Source organism: Sphaerodactylus townsendi, linkage group LG13 (genome assembly GCF_021028975.2).
Source record: "Sphaerodactylus townsendi isolate TG3544 linkage group LG13, MPM_Stown_v2.3, whole genome shotgun sequence".
NCBI classification, from domain to species: Eukaryota; Metazoa; Chordata; class Lepidosauria; order Squamata; family Sphaerodactylidae; genus Sphaerodactylus; species Sphaerodactylus townsendi.
In genome coordinates this window covers 53,802,069-53,818,113 of record NC_059437.1, presented here as the reverse complement: position 1 = coordinate 53,818,113, position 16,045 = coordinate 53,802,069, and positions in this window count along the sequence as shown.

The following is a 16,045-nucleotide window of genomic DNA, read 5'->3' as shown; positions in this document are numbered from 1 at the left end:
GGGTGGGGGGGGGGGGGGGTGGGGGGGGGGGGGGGTGGGGGGGGGGGGGGGTGGGGGGGGGGGGGGGTGGGGGGGGGGGGGGGTGGGGGGGGGGGGGGGTGGGGGGGGGGGGGGGTGGGGGGGGGGGGGGGTGGGGGGGGGGGGGGGTGGGGGGGGGGGGGGGTGGGGGGGGGGGGGGGTGGGGGGGGGGGGGGGTGGGGGGGGGGGGGGGTGGGGGGGGGGGGGGGTGGGGGGGGGGGGGGGTGGGGGGGGGGGGGGGTGGGGGGGGGGGGGGGTGGGGGGGGGGGGGGGTGGGGGGGGGGGGGGGTGGGGGGGGGGGGGGGTGGGGGGGGGGGGGGGTGGGGGGGGGGGGGGGTGGGGGGGGGGGGGGGTGGGGGGGGGGGGGGGTGGGGGGGGGGGGGGGTGGGGGGGGGGGGGGGTGGGGGGGGGGGGGGGTGGGGGGGGGGGGGGGTGGGGGGGGGGGGGGGTGGGGGGGGGGGGGGGTGGGGGGGGGGGGGGGTGGGGGGGGGGGGGGGTGGGGGGGGGGGGGGGTGGGGGGGGGGGGGGGTGGGGGGGGGGGGGGGTGGGGGGGGGGGGGGGTGGGGGGGGGGGGGGGTGGGGGGGGGGGGGGGTGGGGGGGGGGGGGGGTGGGGGGGGGGGGGGGTGGGGGGGGGGGGGGGTGGGGGGGGGGGGGGGTGGGGGGGGGGGGGGGTGGGGGGGGGGGGGGGTGGGGGGGGGGGGGGGTGGGGGGGGGGGGGGGTGGGGGGGGGGGGGGGTGGGGGGGGGGGGGGGTGGGGGGGGGGGGGGGTGGGGGGGGGGGGGGGTGGGGGGGGGGGGGGGTGGGGGGGGGGGGGGGTGGGGGGGGGGGGGGGTGGGGGGGGGGGGGGGTGGGGGGGGGGGGGGGTGGGGGGGGGGGGGGGTGGGGGGGGGGGGGGGTGGGGGGGGGGGGGGGTGGGGGGGGGGGGGGGTGGGGGGGGGGGGGGGTGGGGGGGGGGGGGGGTGGGGGGGGGGGGGGGTGGGGGGGGGGGGGGGTGGGGGGGGGGGGGGGTGGGGGGGGGGGGGGGTGGGGGGGGGGGGGGGTGGGGGGGGGGGGGGGTGGGGGGGGGGGGGGGTGGGGGGGGGGGGGGGTGGGGGGGGGGGGGGGTGGGGGGGGGGGGGGGTGGGGGGGGGGGGGGGTGGGGGGGGGGGGGGGTGGGGGGGGGGGGGGGTGGGGGGGGGGGGGGGTGGGGGGGGGGGGGGGTGGGGGGGGGGGGGGGTGGGGGGGGGGGGGGGTGGGGGGGGGGGGGGGTGGGGGGGGGGGGGGGTGGGGGGGGGGGGGGGTGGGGGGGGGGGGGGGTGGGGGGGGGGGGGGGTGGGGGGGGGGGGGGGTGGGGGGGGGGGGGGGTGGGGGGGGGGGGGGGTGGGGGGGGGGGGGGGTGGGGGGGGGGGGGGGTGGGGGGGGGGGGGGGTGGGGGGGGGGGGGGGTGGGGGGGGGGGGGGGTGGGGGGGGGGGGGGGTGGGGGGGGGGGGGGGTGGGGGGGGGGGGGGGTGGGGGGGGGGGGGGGTGGGGGGGGGGGGGGGTGGGGGGGGGGGGGGGTGGGGGGGGGGGGGGGTGGGGGGGGGGGGGGGTGGGGGGGGGGGGGGGTGGGGGGGGGGGGGGGTGGGGGGGGGGGGGGGTGGGGGGGGGGGGGGGTGGGGGGGGGGGGGGGTGGGGGGGGGGGGGGGTGGGGGGGGGGGGGGGTGGGGGGGGGGGGGGGTGGGGGGGGGGGGGGGTGGGGGGGGGGGGGGGTGGGGGGGGGGGGGGGTGGGGGGGGGGGGGGGTGGGGGGGGGGGGGGGTGGGGGGGGGGGGGGGTGGGGGGGGGGGGGGGTGGGGGGGGGGGGGGGTGGGGGGGGGGGGGGGTGGGGGGGGGGGGGGGTGGGGGGGGGGGGGGGTGGGGGGGGGGGGGGGTGGGGGGGGGGGGGGGTGGGGGGGGGGGGGGGTGGGGGGGGGGGGGGGTGGGGGGGGGGGGGGGTGGGGGGGGGGGGGGGTGGGGGGGGGGGGGGGTGGGGGGGGGGGGGGGTGGGGGGGGGGGGGGGTGGGGGGGGGGGGGGGTGGGGGGGGGGGGGGGTGGGGGGGGGGGGGGGTGGGGGGGGGGGGGGGTGGGGGGGGGGGGGGGTGGGGGGGGGGGGGGGTGGGGGGGGGGGGGGGTGGGGGGGGGGGGGGGTGGGGGGGGGGGGGGGTGGGGGGGGGGGGGGGTGGGGGGGGGGGGGGGTGGGGGGGGGGGGGGGTGGGGGGGGGGGGGGGTGGGGGGGGGGGGGGGTGGGGGGGGGGGGGGGTGGGGGGGGGGGGGGGTGGGGGGGGGGGGGGGTGGGGGGGGGGGGGGGTGGGGGGGGGGGGGGGTGGGGGGGGGGGGGGGTGGGGGGGGGGGGGGGTGGGGGGGGGGGGGGGTGGGGGGGGGGGGGGGTGGGGGGGGGGGGGGGTGGGGGGGGGGGGGGGTGGGGGGGGGGGGGGGTGGGGGGGGGGGGGGGTGGGGGGGGGGGGGGGTGGGGGGGGGGGGGGGTGGGGGGGGGGGGGGGTGGGGGGGGGGGGGGGTGGGGGGGGGGGGGGGTGGGGGGGGGGGGGGGTGGGGGGGGGGGGGGGTGGGGGGGGGGGGGGGTGGGGGGGGGGGGGGGTGGGGGGGGGGGGGGGTGGGGGGGGGGGGGGGTGGGGGGGGGGGGGGGTGGGGGGGGGGGGGGGTGGGGGGGGGGGGGGGTGGGGGGGGGGGGGGGTGGGGGGGGGGGGGGGTGGGGGGGGGGGGGGGTGGGGGGGGGGGGGGGTGGGGGGGGGGGGGGGTGGGGGGGGGGGGGGGTGGGGGGGGGGGGGGGTGGGGGGGGGGGGGGGTGGGGGGGGGGGGGGGTGGGGGGGGGGGGGGGTGGGGGGGGGGGGGGGTGGGGGGGGGGGGGGGTGGGGGGGGGGGGGGGTGGGGGGGGGGGGGGGTGGGGGGGGGGGGGGGTGGGGGGGGGGGGGGGTGGGGGGGGGGGGGGGTGGGGGGGGGGGGGGGTGGGGGGGGGGGGGGGTGGGGGGGGGGGGGGGTGGGGGGGGGGGGGGGTGGGGGGGGGGGGGGGTGGGGGGGGGGGGGGGTGGGGGGGGGGGGGGGTGGGGGGGGGGGGGGGTGGGGGGGGGGGGGGGTGGGGGGGGGGGGGGGTGGGGGGGGGGGGGGGTGGGGGGGGGGGGGGGTGGGGGGGGGGGGGGGTGGGGGGGGGGGGGGGTGGGGGGGGGGGGGGGTGGGGGGGGGGGGGGGTGGGGGGGGGGGGGGGTGGGGGGGGGGGGGGGTGGGGGGGGGGGGGGGTGGGGGGGGGGGGGGGTGGGGGGGGGGGGGGGTGGGGGGGGGGGGGGGTGGGGGGGGGGGGGGGTGGGGGGGGGGGGGGGTGGGGGGGGGGGGGGGTGGGGGGGGGGGGGGGTGGGGGGGGGGGGGGGTGGGGGGGGGGGGGGGTGGGGGGGGGGGGGGGTGGGGGGGGGGGGGGGTGGGGGGGGGGGGGGGTGGGGGGGGGGGGGGGTGGGGGGGGGGGGGGGTGGGGGGGGGGGGGGGTGGGGGGGGGGGGGGGTGGGGGGGGGGGGGGGTGGGGGGGGGGGGGGGTGGGGGGGGGGGGGGGTGGGGGGGGGGGGGGGTGGGGGGGGGGGGGGGTGGGGGGGGGGGGGGGTGGGGGGGGGGGGGGGTGGGGGGGGGGGGGGGTGGGGGGGGGGGGGGGTGGGGGGGGGGGGGGGTGGGGGGGGGGGGGGGTGGGGGGGGGGGGGGGTGGGGGGGGGGGGGGGTGGGGGGGGGGGGGGGTGGGGGGGGGGGGGGGTGGGGGGGGGGGGGGGTGGGGGGGGGGGGGGGTGGGGGGGGGGGGGGGTGGGGGGGGGGGGGGGTGGGGGGGGGGGGGGGTGGGGGGGGGGGGGGGTGGGGGGGGGGGGGGGTGGGGGGGGGGGGGGGTGGGGGGGGGGGGGGGTGGGGGGGGGGGGGGGTGGGGGGGGGGGGGGGTGGGGGGGGGGGGGGGTGGGGGGGGGGGGGGGTGGGGGGGGGGGGGGGTGGGGGGGGGGGGGGGTGGGGGGGGGGGGGGGTGGGGGGGGGGGGGGGTGGGGGGGGGGGGGGGTGGGGGGGGGGGGGGGTGGGGGGGGGGGGGGGTGGGGGGGGGGGGGGGTGGGGGGGGGGGGGGGTGGGGGGGGGGGGGGGTGGGGGGGGGGGGGGGTGGGGGGGGGGGGGGGTGGGGGGGGGGGGGGGTGGGGGGGGGGGGGGGTGGGGGGGGGGGGGGGTGGGGGGGGGGGGGGGTGGGGGGGGGGGGGGGTGGGGGGGGGGGGGGGTGGGGGGGGGGGGGGGTGGGGGGGGGGGGGGGTGGGGGGGGGGGGGGGTGGGGGGGGGGGGGGGTGGGGGGGGGGGGGGGTGGGGGGGGGGGGGGGTGGGGGGGGGGGGGGGTGGGGGGGGGGGGGGGTGGGGGGGGGGGGGGGTGGGGGGGGGGGGGGGTGGGGGGGGGGGGGGGTGGGGGGGGGGGGGGGTGGGGGGGGGGGGGGGTGGGGGGGGGGGGGGGTGGGGGGGGGGGGGGGTGGGGGGGGGGGGGGGTGGGGGGGGGGGGGGGTGGGGGGGGGGGGGGGTGGGGGGGGGGGGGGGTGGGGGGGGGGGGGGGTGGGGGGGGGGGGGGGTGGGGGGGGGGGGGGGTGGGGGGGGGGGGGGGTGGGGGGGGGGGGGGGTGGGGGGGGGGGGGGGTGGGGGGGGGGGGGGGTGGGGGGGGGGGGGGGTGGGGGGGGGGGGGGGTGGGGGGGGGGGGGGGTGGGGGGGGGGGGGGGTGGGGGGGGGGGGGGGTGGGGGGGGGGGGGGGTGGGGGGGGGGGGGGGTGGGGGGGGGGGGGGGTGGGGGGGGGGGGGGGTGGGGGGGGGGGGGGGTGGGGGGGGGGGGGGGTGGGGGGGGGGGGGGGTGGGGGGGGGGGGGGGTGGGGGGGGGGGGGGGTGGGGGGGGGGGGGGGTGGGGGGGGGGGGGGGTGGGGGGGGGGGGGGGTGGGGGGGGGGGGGGGTGGGGGGGGGGGGGGGTGGGGGGGGGGGGGGGTGGGGGGGGGGGGGGGTGGGGGGGGGGGGGGGTGGGGGGGGGGGGGGGTGGGGGGGGGGGGGGGTGGGGGGGGGGGGGGGTGGGGGGGGGGGGGGGTGGGGGGGGGGGGGGGTGGGGGGGGGGGGGGGTGGGGGGGGGGGGGGGTGGGGGGGGGGGGGGGTGGGGGGGGGGGGGGGTGGGGGGGGGGGGGGGTGGGGGGGGGGGGGGGTGGGGGGGGGGGGGGGTGGGGGGGGGGGGGGGTGGGGGGGGGGGGGGGTGGGGGGGGGGGGGGGTGGGGGGGGGGGGGGGTGGGGGGGGGGGGGGGTGGGGGGGGGGGGGGGTGGGGGGGGGGGGGGGTGGGGGGGGGGGGGGGTGGGGGGGGGGGGGGGTGGGGGGGGGGGGGGGTGGGGGGGGGGGGGGGTGGGGGGGGGGGGGGGTGGGGGGGGGGGGGGGTGGGGGGGGGGGGGGGTGGGGGGGGGGGGGGGTGGGGGGGGGGGGGGGTGGGGGGGGGGGGGGGTGGGGGGGGGGGGGGGTGGGGGGGGGGGGGGGTGGGGGGGGGGGGGGGTGGGGGGGGGGGGGGGTGGGGGGGGGGGGGGGTGGGGGGGGGGGGGGGTGGGGGGGGGGGGGGGTGGGGGGGGGGGGGGGTGGGGGGGGGGGGGGGTGGGGGGGGGGGGGGGTGGGGGGGGGGGGGGGTGGGGGGGGGGGGGGGTGGGGGGGGGGGGGGGTGGGGGGGGGGGGGGGTGGGGGGGGGGGGGGGTGGGGGGGGGGGGGGGTGGGGGGGGGGGGGGGTGGGGGGGGGGGGGGGTGGGGGGGGGGGGGGGTGGGGGGGGGGGGGGGTGGGGGGGGGGGGGGGTGGGGGGGGGGGGGGGTGGGGGGGGGGGGGGGTGGGGGGGGGGGGGGGTGGGGGGGGGGGGGGGTGGGGGGGGGGGGGGGTGGGGGGGGGGGGGGGTGGGGGGGGGGGGGGGTGGGGGGGGGGGGGGGTGGGGGGGGGGGGGGGTGGGGGGGGGGGGGGGTGGGGGGGGGGGGGGGTGGGGGGGGGGGGGGGTGGGGGGGGGGGGGGGTGGGGGGGGGGGGGGGTGGGGGGGGGGGGGGGTGGGGGGGGGGGGGGGTGGGGGGGGGGGGGGGTGGGGGGGGGGGGGGGTGGGGGGGGGGGGGGGTGGGGGGGGGGGGGGGTGGGGGGGGGGGGGGGTGGGGGGGGGGGGGGGTGGGGGGGGGGGGGGGTGGGGGGGGGGGGGGGTGGGGGGGGGGGGGGGTGGGGGGGGGGGGGGGTGGGGGGGGGGGGGGGTGGGGGGGGGGGGGGGTGGGGGGGGGGGGGGGTGGGGGGGGGGGGGGGTGGGGGGGGGGGGGGGTGGGGGGGGGGGGGGGTGGGGGGGGGGGGGGGTGGGGGGGGGGGGGGGTGGGGGGGGGGGGGGGTGGGGGGGGGGGGGGGTGGGGGGGGGGGGGGGTGGGGGGGGGGGGGGGTGGGGGGGGGGGGGGGTGGGGGGGGGGGGGGGTGGGGGGGGGGGGGGGTGGGGGGGGGGGGGGGTGGGGGGGGGGGGGGGTGGGGGGGGGGGGGGGTGGGGGGGGGGGGGGGTGGGGGGGGGGGGGGGTGGGGGGGGGGGGGGGTGGGGGGGGGGGGGGGTGGGGGGGGGGGGGGGTGGGGGGGGGGGGGGGTGGGGGGGGGGGGGGGTGGGGGGGGGGGGGGGTGGGGGGGGGGGGGGGTGGGGGGGGGGGGGGGTGGGGGGGGGGGGGGGTGGGGGGGGGGGGGGGTGGGGGGGGGGGGGGGTGGGGGGGGGGGGGGGTGGGGGGGGGGGGGGGTGGGGGGGGGGGGGGGTGGGGGGGGGGGGGGGTGGGGGGGGGGGGGGGTGGGGGGGGGGGGGGGTGGGGGGGGGGGGGGGTGGGGGGGGGGGGGGGTGGGGGGGGGGGGGGGTGGGGGGGGGGGGGGGTGGGGGGGGGGGGGGGTGGGGGGGGGGGGGGGTGGGGGGGGGGGGGGGTGGGGGGGGGGGGGGGTGGGGGGGGGGGGGGGTGGGGGGGGGGGGGGGTGGGGGGGGGGGGGGGTGGGGGGGGGGGGGGGTGGGGGGGGGGGGGGGTGGGGGGGGGGGGGGGTGGGGGGGGGGGGGGGTGGGGGGGGGGGGGGGTGGGGGGGGGGGGGGGTGGGGGGGGGGGGGGGTGGGGGGGGGGGGGGGTGGGGGGGGGGGGGGGTGGGGGGGGGGGGGGGTGGGGGGGGGGGGGGGTGGGGGGGGGGGGGGGTGGGGGGGGGGGGGGGTGGGGGGGGGGGGGGGTGGGGGGGGGGGGGGGTGGGGGGGGGGGGGGGTGGGGGGGGGGGGGGGTGGGGGGGGGGGGGGGTGGGGGGGGGGGGGGGTGGGGGGGGGGGGGGGTGGGGGGGGGGGGGGGTGGGGGGGGGGGGGGGTGGGGGGGGGGGGGGGTGGGGGGGGGGGGGGGTGGGGGGGGGGGGGGGTGGGGGGGGGGGGGGGTGGGGGGGGGGGGGGGTGGGGGGGGGGGGGGGTGGGGGGGGGGGGGGGTGGGGGGGGGGGGGGGTGGGGGGGGGGGGGGGTGGGGGGGGGGGGGGGTGGGGGGGGGGGGGGGTGGGGGGGGGGGGGGGTGGGGGGGGGGGGGGGTGGGGGGGGGGGGGGGTGGGGGGGGGGGGGGGTGGGGGGGGGGGGGGGTGGGGGGGGGGGGGGGTGGGGGGGGGGGGGGGTGGGGGGGGGGGGGGGTGGGGGGGGGGGGGGGTGGGGGGGGGGGGGGGTGGGGGGGGGGGGGGGTGGGGGGGGGGGGGGGTGGGGGGGGGGGGGGGTGGGGGGGGGGGGGGGTGGGGGGGGGGGGGGGTGGGGGGGGGGGGGGGTGGGGGGGGGGGGGGGTGGGGGGGGGGGGGGGTGGGGGGGGGGGGGGGTGGGGGGGGGGGGGGGTGGGGGGGGGGGGGGGTGGGGGGGGGGGGGGGTGGGGGGGGGGGGGGGTGGGGGGGGGGGGGGGTGGGGGGGGGGGGGGGTGGGGGGGGGGGGGGGTGGGGGGGGGGGGGGGTGGGGGGGGGGGGGGGTGGGGGGGGGGGGGGGTGGGGGGGGGGGGGGGTGGGGGGGGGGGGGGGTGGGGGGGGGGGGGGGTGGGGGGGGGGGGGGGTGGGGGGGGGGGGGGGTGGGGGGGGGGGGGGGTGGGGGGGGGGGGGGGTGGGGGGGGGGGGGGGTGGGGGGGGGGGGGGGTGGGGGGGGGGGGGGGTGGGGGGGGGGGGGGGTGGGGGGGGGGGGGGGTGGGGGGGGGGGGGGGTGGGGGGGGGGGGGGGTGGGGGGGGGGGGGGGTGGGGGGGGGGGGGGGTGGGGGGGGGGGGGGGTGGGGGGGGGGGGGGGTGGGGGGGGGGGGGGGTGGGGGGGGGGGGGGGTGGGGGGGGGGGGGGGTGGGGGGGGGGGGGGGTGGGGGGGGGGGGGGGTGGGGGGGGGGGGGGGTGGGGGGGGGGGGGGGTGGGGGGGGGGGGGGGTGGGGGGGGGGGGGGGTGGGGGGGGGGGGGGGTGGGGGGGGGGGGGGGTGGGGGGGGGGGGGGGTGGGGGGGGGGGGGGGTGGGGGGGGGGGGGGGTGGGGGGGGGGGGGGGTGGGGGGGGGGGGGGGTGGGGGGGGGGGGGGGTGGGGGGGGGGGGGGGTGGGGGGGGGGGGGGGTGGGGGGGGGGGGGGGTGGGGGGGGGGGGGGGTGGGGGGGGGGGGGGGTGGGGGGGGGGGGGGGTGGGGGGGGGGGGGGGTGGGGGGGGGGGGGGGTGGGGGGGGGGGGGGGTGGGGGGGGGGGGGGGTGGGGGGGGGGGGGGGTGGGGGGGGGGGGGGGTGGGGGGGGGGGGGGGTGGGGGGGGGGGGGGGTGGGGGGGGGGGGGGGTGGGGGGGGGGGGGGGTGGGGGGGGGGGGGGGTGGGGGGGGGGGGGGGTGGGGGGGGGGGGGGGTGGGGGGGGGGGGGGGTGGGGGGGGGGGGGGGTGGGGGGGGGGGGGGGTGGGGGGGGGGGGGGGTGGGGGGGGGGGGGGGTGGGGGGGGGGGGGGGTGGGGGGGGGGGGGGGTGGGGGGGGGGGGGGGTGGGGGGGGGGGGGGGTGGGGGGGGGGGGGGGTGGGGGGGGGGGGGGGTGGGGGGGGGGGGGGGTGGGGGGGGGGGGGGGTGGGGGGGGGGGGGGGTGGGGGGGGGGGGGGGTGGGGGGGGGGGGGGGTGGGGGGGGGGGGGGGTGGGGGGGGGGGGGGGTGGGGGGGGGGGGGGGTGGGGGGGGGGGGGGGTGGGGGGGGGGGGGGGTGGGGGGGGGGGGGGGTGGGGGGGGGGGGGGGTGGGGGGGGGGGGGGGTGGGGGGGGGGGGGGGTGGGGGGGGGGGGGGGTGGGGGGGGGGGGGGGTGGGGGGGGGGGGGGGTGGGGGGGGGGGGGGGTGGGGGGGGGGGGGGGTGGGGGGGGGGGGGGGTGGGGGGGGGGGGGGGTGGGGGGGGGGGGGGGTGGGGGGGGGGGGGGGTGGGGGGGGGGGGGGGTGGGGGGGGGGGGGGGTGGGGGGGGGGGGGGGTGGGGGGGGGGGGGGGTGGGGGGGGGGGGGGGTGGGGGGGGGGGGGGGTGGGGGGGGGGGGGGGTGGGGGGGGGGGGGGGTGGGGGGGGGGGGGGGTGGGGGGGGGGGGGGGTGGGGGGGGGGGGGGGTGGGGGGGGGGGGGGGTGGGGGGGGGGGGGGGTGGGGGGGGGGGGGGGTGGGGGGGGGGGGGGGTGGGGGGGGGGGGGGGTGGGGGGGGGGGGGGGTGGGGGGGGGGGGGGGTGGGGGGGGGGGGGGGTGGGGGGGGGGGGGGGTGGGGGGGGGGGGGGGTGGGGGGGGGGGGGGGTGGGGGGGGGGGGGGGTGGGGGGGGGGGGGGGTGGGGGGGGGGGGGGGTGGGGGGGGGGGGGGGTGGGGGGGGGGGGGGGTGGGGGGGGGGGGGGGTGGGGGGGGGGGGGGGTGGGGGGGGGGGGGGGTGGGGGGGGGGGGGGGTGGGGGGGGGGGGGGGTGGGGGGGGGGGGGGGTGGGGGGGGGGGGGGGTGGGGGGGGGGGGGGGTGGGGGGGGGGGGGGGTGGGGGGGGGGGGGGGTGGGGGGGGGGGGGGGTGGGGGGGGGGGGGGGTGGGGGGGGGGGGGGGTGGGGGGGGGGGGGGGTGGGGGGGGGGGGGGGTGGGGGGGGGGGGGGGTGGGGGGGGGGGGGGGTGGGGGGGGGGGGGGGTGGGGGGGGGGGGGGGTGGGGGGGGGGGGGGGTGGGGGGGGGGGGGGGTGGGGGGGGGGGGGGGTGGGGGGGGGGGGGGGTGGGGGGGGGGGGGGGTGGGGGGGGGGGGGGGTGGGGGGGGGGGGGGGTGGGGGGGGGGGGGGGTGGGGGGGGGGGGGGGTGGGGGGGGGGGGGGGTGGGGGGGGGGGGGGGTGGGGGGGGGGGGGGGTGGGGGGGGGGGGGGGTGGGGGGGGGGGGGGGTGGGGGGGGGGGGGGGTGGGGGGGGGGGGGGGTGGGGGGGGGGGGGGGTGGGGGGGGGGGGGGGTGGGGGGGGGGGGGGGTGGGGGGGGGGGGGGGTGGGGGGGGGGGGGGGTGGGGGGGGGGGGGGGTGGGGGGGGGGGGGGGTGGGGGGGGGGGGGGGTGGGGGGGGGGGGGGGTGGGGGGGGGGGGGGGTGGGGGGGGGGGGGGGTGGGGGGGGGGGGGGGTGGGGGGGGGGGGGGGTGGGGGGGGGGGGGGGTGGGGGGGGGGGGGGGTGGGGGGGGGGGGGGGTGGGGGGGGGGGGGGGTGGGGGGGGGGGGGGGTGGGGGGGGGGGGGGGTGGGGGGGGGGGGGGGTGGGGGGGGGGGGGGGTGGGGGGGGGGGGGGGTGGGGGGGGGGGGGGGTGGGGGGGGGGGGGGGTGGGGGGGGGGGGGGGTGGGGGGGGGGGGGGGTGGGGGGGGGGGGGGGTGGGGGGGGGGGGGGGTGGGGGGGGGGGGGGGTGGGGGGGGGGGGGGGTGGGGGGGGGGGGGGGTGGGGGGGGGGGGGGGTGGGGGGGGGGGGGGGTGGGGGGGGGGGGGGGTGGGGGGGGGGGGGGGTGGGGGGGGGGGGGGGTGGGGGGGGGGGGGGGTGGGGGGGGGGGGGGGTGGGGGGGGGGGGGGGTGGGGGGGGGGGGGGGTGGGGGGGGGGGGGGGTGGGGGGGGGGGGGGGTGGGGGGGGGGGGGGGTGGGGGGGGGGGGGGGTGGGGGGGGGGGGGGGTGGGGGGGGGGGGGGGTGGGGGGGGGGGGGGGTGGGGGGGGGGGGGGGTGGGGGGGGGGGGGGGTGGGGGGGGGGGGGGGTGGGGGGGGGGGGGGGTGGGGGGGGGGGGGGGTGGGGGGGGGGGGGGGTGGGGGGGGGGGGGGGTGGGGGGGGGGGGGGGTGGGGGGGGGGGGGGGTGGGGGGGGGGGGGGGTGGGGGGGGGGGGGGGTGGGGGGGGGGGGGGGTGGGGGGGGGGGGGGGTGGGGGGGGGGGGGGGTGGGGGGGGGGGGGGGTGGGGGGGGGGGGGGGTGGGGGGGGGGGGGGGTGGGGGGGGGGGGGGGTGGGGGGGGGGGGGGGTGGGGGGGGGGGGGGGTGGGGGGGGGGGGGGGTGGGGGGGGGGGGGGGTGGGGGGGGGGGGGGGTGGGGGGGGGGGGGGGTGGGGGGGGGGGGGGGTGGGGGGGGGGGGGGGTGGGGGGGGGGGGGGGTGGGGGGGGGGGGGGGTGGGGGGGGGGGGGGGTGGGGGGGGGGGGGGGTGGGGGGGGGGGGGGGTGGGGGGGGGGGGGGGTGGGGGGGGGGGGGGGTGGGGGGGGGGGGGGGTGGGGGGGGGGGGGGGTGGGGGGGGGGGGGGGTGGGGGGGGGGGGGGGTGGGGGGGGGGGGGGGTGGGGGGGGGGGGGGGTGGGGGGGGGGGGGGGTGGGGGGGGGGGGGGGTGGGGGGGGGGGGGGGTGGGGGGGGGGGGGGGTGGGGGGGGGGGGGGGTGGGGGGGGGGGGGGGTGGGGGGGGGGGGGGGTGGGGGGGGGGGGGGGTGGGGGGGGGGGGGGGTGGGGGGGGGGGGGGGTGGGGGGGGGGGGGGGTGGGGGGGGGGGGGGGTGGGGGGGGGGGGGGGTGGGGGGGGGGGGGGGTGGGGGGGGGGGGGGGTGGGGGGGGGGGGGGGTGGGGGGGGGGGGGGGTGGGGGGGGGGGGGGGTGGGGGGGGGGGGGGGTGGGGGGGGGGGGGGGTGGGGGGGGGGGGGGGTGGGGGGGGGGGGGGGTGGGGGGGGGGGGGGGTGGGGGGGGGGGGGGGTGGGGGGGGGGGGGGGTGGGGGGGGGGGGGGGTGGGGGGGGGGGGGGGTGGGGGGGGGGGGGGGTGGGGGGGGGGGGGGGTGGGGGGGGGGGGGGGTGGGGGGGGGGGGGGGTGGGGGGGGGGGGGGGTGGGGGGGGGGGGGGGTGGGGGGGGGGGGGGGTGGGGGGGGGGGGGGGTGGGGGGGGGGGGGGGTGGGGGGGGGGGGGGGTGGGGGGGGGGGGGGGTGGGGGGGGGGGGGGGTGGGGGGGGGGGGGGGTGGGGGGGGGGGGGGGTGGGGGGGGGGGGGGGTGGGGGGGGGGGGGGGTGGGGGGGGGGGGGGGTGGGGGGGGGGGGGGGTGGGGGGGGGGGGGGGTGGGGGGGGGGGGGGGTGGGGGGGGGGGGGGGTGGGGGGGGGGGGGGGTGGGGGGGGGGGGGGGTGGGGGGGGGGGGGGGTGGGGGGGGGGGGGGGTGGGGGGGGGGGGGGGTGGGGGGGGGGGGGGGTGGGGGGGGGGGGGGGTGGGGGGGGGGGGGGGTGGGGGGGGGGGGGGGTGGGGGGGGGGGGGGGTGGGGGGGGGGGGGGGTGGGGGGGGGGGGGGGTGGGGGGGGGGGGGGGTGGGGGGGGGGGGGGGTGGGGGGGGGGGGGGGTGGGGGGGGGGGGGGGTGGGGGGGGGGGGGGGTGGGGGGGGGGGGGGGTGGGGGGGGGGGGGGGTGGGGGGGGGGGGGGGTGGGGGGGGGGGGGGGTGGGGGGGGGGGGGGGTGGGGGGGGGGGGGGGTGGGGGGGGGGGGGGGTGGGGGGGGGGGGGGGTGGGGGGGGGGGGGGGTGGGGGGGGGGGGGGGTGGGGGGGGGGGGGGGTGGGGGGGGGGGGGGGTGGGGGGGGGGGGGGGTGGGGGGGGGGGGGGGTGGGGGGGGGGGGGGGTGGGGGGGGGGGGGGGTGGGGGGGGGGGGGGGTGGGGGGGGGGGGGGGTGGGGGGGGGGGGGGGTGGGGGGGGGGGGGGGTGGGGGGGGGGGGGGGTGGGGGGGGGGGGGGGTGGGGGGGGGGGGGGGTGGGGGGGGGGGGGGGTGGGGGGGGGGGGGGGTGGGGGGGGGGGGGGGTGGGGGGGGGGGGGGGTGGGGGGGGGGGGGGGTGGGGGGGGGGGGGGGTGGGGGGGGGGGGGGGTGGGGGGGGGGGGGGGTGGGGGGGGGGGGGGGTGGGGGGGGGGGGGGGTGGGGGGGGGGGGGGGTGGGGGGGGGGGGGGGTGGGGGGGGGGGGGGGTGGGGGGGGGGGGGGGTGGGGGGGGGGGGGGGTGGGGGGGGGGGGGGGTGGGGGGGGGGGGGGGTGGGGGGGGGGGGGGGTGGGGGGGGGGGGGGGTGGGGGGGGGGGGGGGTGGGGGGGGGGGGGGGTGGGGGGGGGGGGGGGTGGGGGGGGGGGGGGGTGGGGGGGGGGGGGGGTGGGGGGGGGGGGGGGTGGGGGGGGGGGGGGGTGGGGGGGGGGGGGGGTGGGGGGGGGGGGGGGTGGGGGGGGGGGGGGGTGGGGGGGGGGGGGGGTGGGGGGGGGGGGGGGTGGGGGGGGGGGGGGGTGGGGGGGGGGGGGGGTGGGGGGGGGGGGGGGTGGGGGGGGGGGGGGGTGGGGGGGGGGGGGGGTGGGGGGGGGGGGGGGTGGGGGGGGGGGGGGGTGGGGGGGGGGGGGGGTGGGGGGGGGGGGGGGTGGGGGGGGGGGGGGGTGGGGGGGGGGGGGGGTGGGGGGGGGGGGGGGTGGGGGGGGGGGGGGGTGGGGGGGGGGGGGGGTGGGGGGGGGGGGGGGTGGGGGGGGGGGGGGGTGGGGGGGGGGGGGGGTGGGGGGGGGGGGGGGTGGGGGGGGGGGGGGGTGGGGGGGGGGGGGGGTGGGGGGGGGGGGGGGTGGGGGGGGGGGGGGGTGGGGGGGGGGGGGGGTGGGGGGGGGGGGGGGTGGGGGGGGGGGGGGGTGGGGGGGGGGGGGGGTGGGGGGGGGGGGGGGTGGGGGGGGGGGGGGGTGGGGGGGGGGGGGGGTGGGGGGGGGGGGGGGTGGGGGGGGGGGGGGGTGGGGGGGGGGGGGGGTGGGGGGGGGGGGGGGTGGGGGGGGGGGGGGGTGGGGGGGGGGGGGGGTGGGGGGGGGGGGGGGTGGGGGGGGGGGGGGGTGGGGGGGGGGGGGGGTGGGGGGGGGGGGGGGTGGGGGGGGGGGGGGGTGGGGGGGGGGGGGGGTGGGGGGGGGGGGGGGTGGGGGGGGGGGGGGGTGGGGGGGGGGGGGGGTGGGGGGGGGGGGGGGTGGGGGGGGGGGGGGGTGGGGGGGGGGGGGGGTGGGGGGGGGGGGGGGTGGGGGGGGGGGGGGGTGGGGGGGGGGGGGGGTGGGGGGGGGGGGGGGTGGGGGGGGGGGGGGGTGGGGGGGGGGGGGGGTGGGGGGGGGGGGGGGTGGGGGGGGGGGGGGGTGGGGGGGGGGGGGGGTGGGGGGGGGGGGGGGTGGGGGGGGGGGGGGGTGGGGGGGGGGGGGGGTGGGGGGGGGGGGGGGTGGGGGGGGGGGGGGGTGGGGGGGGGGGGGGGTGGGGGGGGGGGGGGGTGGGGGGGGGGGGGGGTGGGGGGGGGGGGGGGTGGGGGGGGGGGGGGGTGGGGGGGGGGGGGGGTGGGGGGGGGGGGGGGTGGGGGGGGGGGGGGGTGGGGGGGGGGGGGGGTGGGGGGGGGGGGGGGTGGGGGGGGGGGGGGGTGGGGGGGGGGGGGGGTGGGGGGGGGGGGGGGTGGGGGGGGGGGGGGGTGGGGGGGGGGGGGGGTGGGGGGGGGGGGGGGTGGGGGGGGGGGGGGGTGGGGGGGGGGGGGGGTGGGGGGGGGGGGGGGTGGGGGGGGGGGGGGGTGGGGGGGGGGGGGGGTGGGGGGGGGGGGGGGTGGGGGGGGGGGGGGGTGGGGGGGGGGGGGGGTGGGGGGGGGGGGGGGTGGGGGGGGGGGGGGGTGGGGGGGGGGGGGGGTGGGGGGGGGGGGGGGTGGGGGGGGGGGGGGGTGGGGGGGGGGGGGGGTGGGGGGGGGGGGGGGTGGGGGGGGGGGGGGGTGGGGGGGGGGGGGGGTGGGGGGGGGGGGGGGTGGGGGGGGGGGGGGGTGGGGGGGGGGGGGGGTGGGGGGGGGGGGGGGTGGGGGGGGGGGGGGGTGGGGGGGGGGGGGGGTGGGGGGGGGGGGGGGTGGGGGGGGGGGGGGGTGGGGGGGGGGGGGGGTGGGGGGGGGGGGGGGTGGGGGGGGGGGGGGGTGGGGGGGGGGGGGGGTGGGGGGGGGGGGGGGTGGGGGGGGGGGGGGGTGGGGGGGGGGGGGGGTGGGGGGGGGGGGGGGTGGGGGGGGGGGGGGGTGGGGGGGGGGGGGGGTGGGGGGGGGGGGGGGTGGGGGGGGGGGGGGGTGGGGGGGGGGGGGGGTGGGGGGGGGGGGGGGTGGGGGGGGGGGGGGGTGGGGGGGGGGGGGGGTGGGGGGGGGGGGGGGTGGGGGGGGGGGGGGGTGGGGGGGGGGGGGGGTGGGGGGGGGGGGGGGTGGGGGGGGGGGGGGGTGGGGGGGGGGGGGGGTGGGGGGGGGGGGGGGTGGGGGGGGGGGGGGGTGGGGGGGGGGGGGGGTGGGGGGGGGGGGGGGTGGGGGGGGGGGGGGGTGGGGGGGGGGGGGGGTGGGGGGGGGGGGGGGTGGGGGGGGGGGGGGGTGGGGGGGGGGGGGGGTGGGGGGGGGGGGGGGTGGGGGGGGGGGGGGGTGGGGGGGGGGGGGGGTGGGGGGGGGGGGGGGTGGGGGGGGGGGGGGGTGGGGGGGGGGGGGGGTGGGGGGGGGGGGGGGTGGGGGGGGGGGGGGGTGGGGGGGGGGGGGGGTGGGGGGGGGGGGGGGTGGGGGGGGGGGGGGGTGGGGGGGGGGGGGGGTGGGGGGGGGGGGGGGTGGGGGGGGGGGGGGGTGGGGGGGGG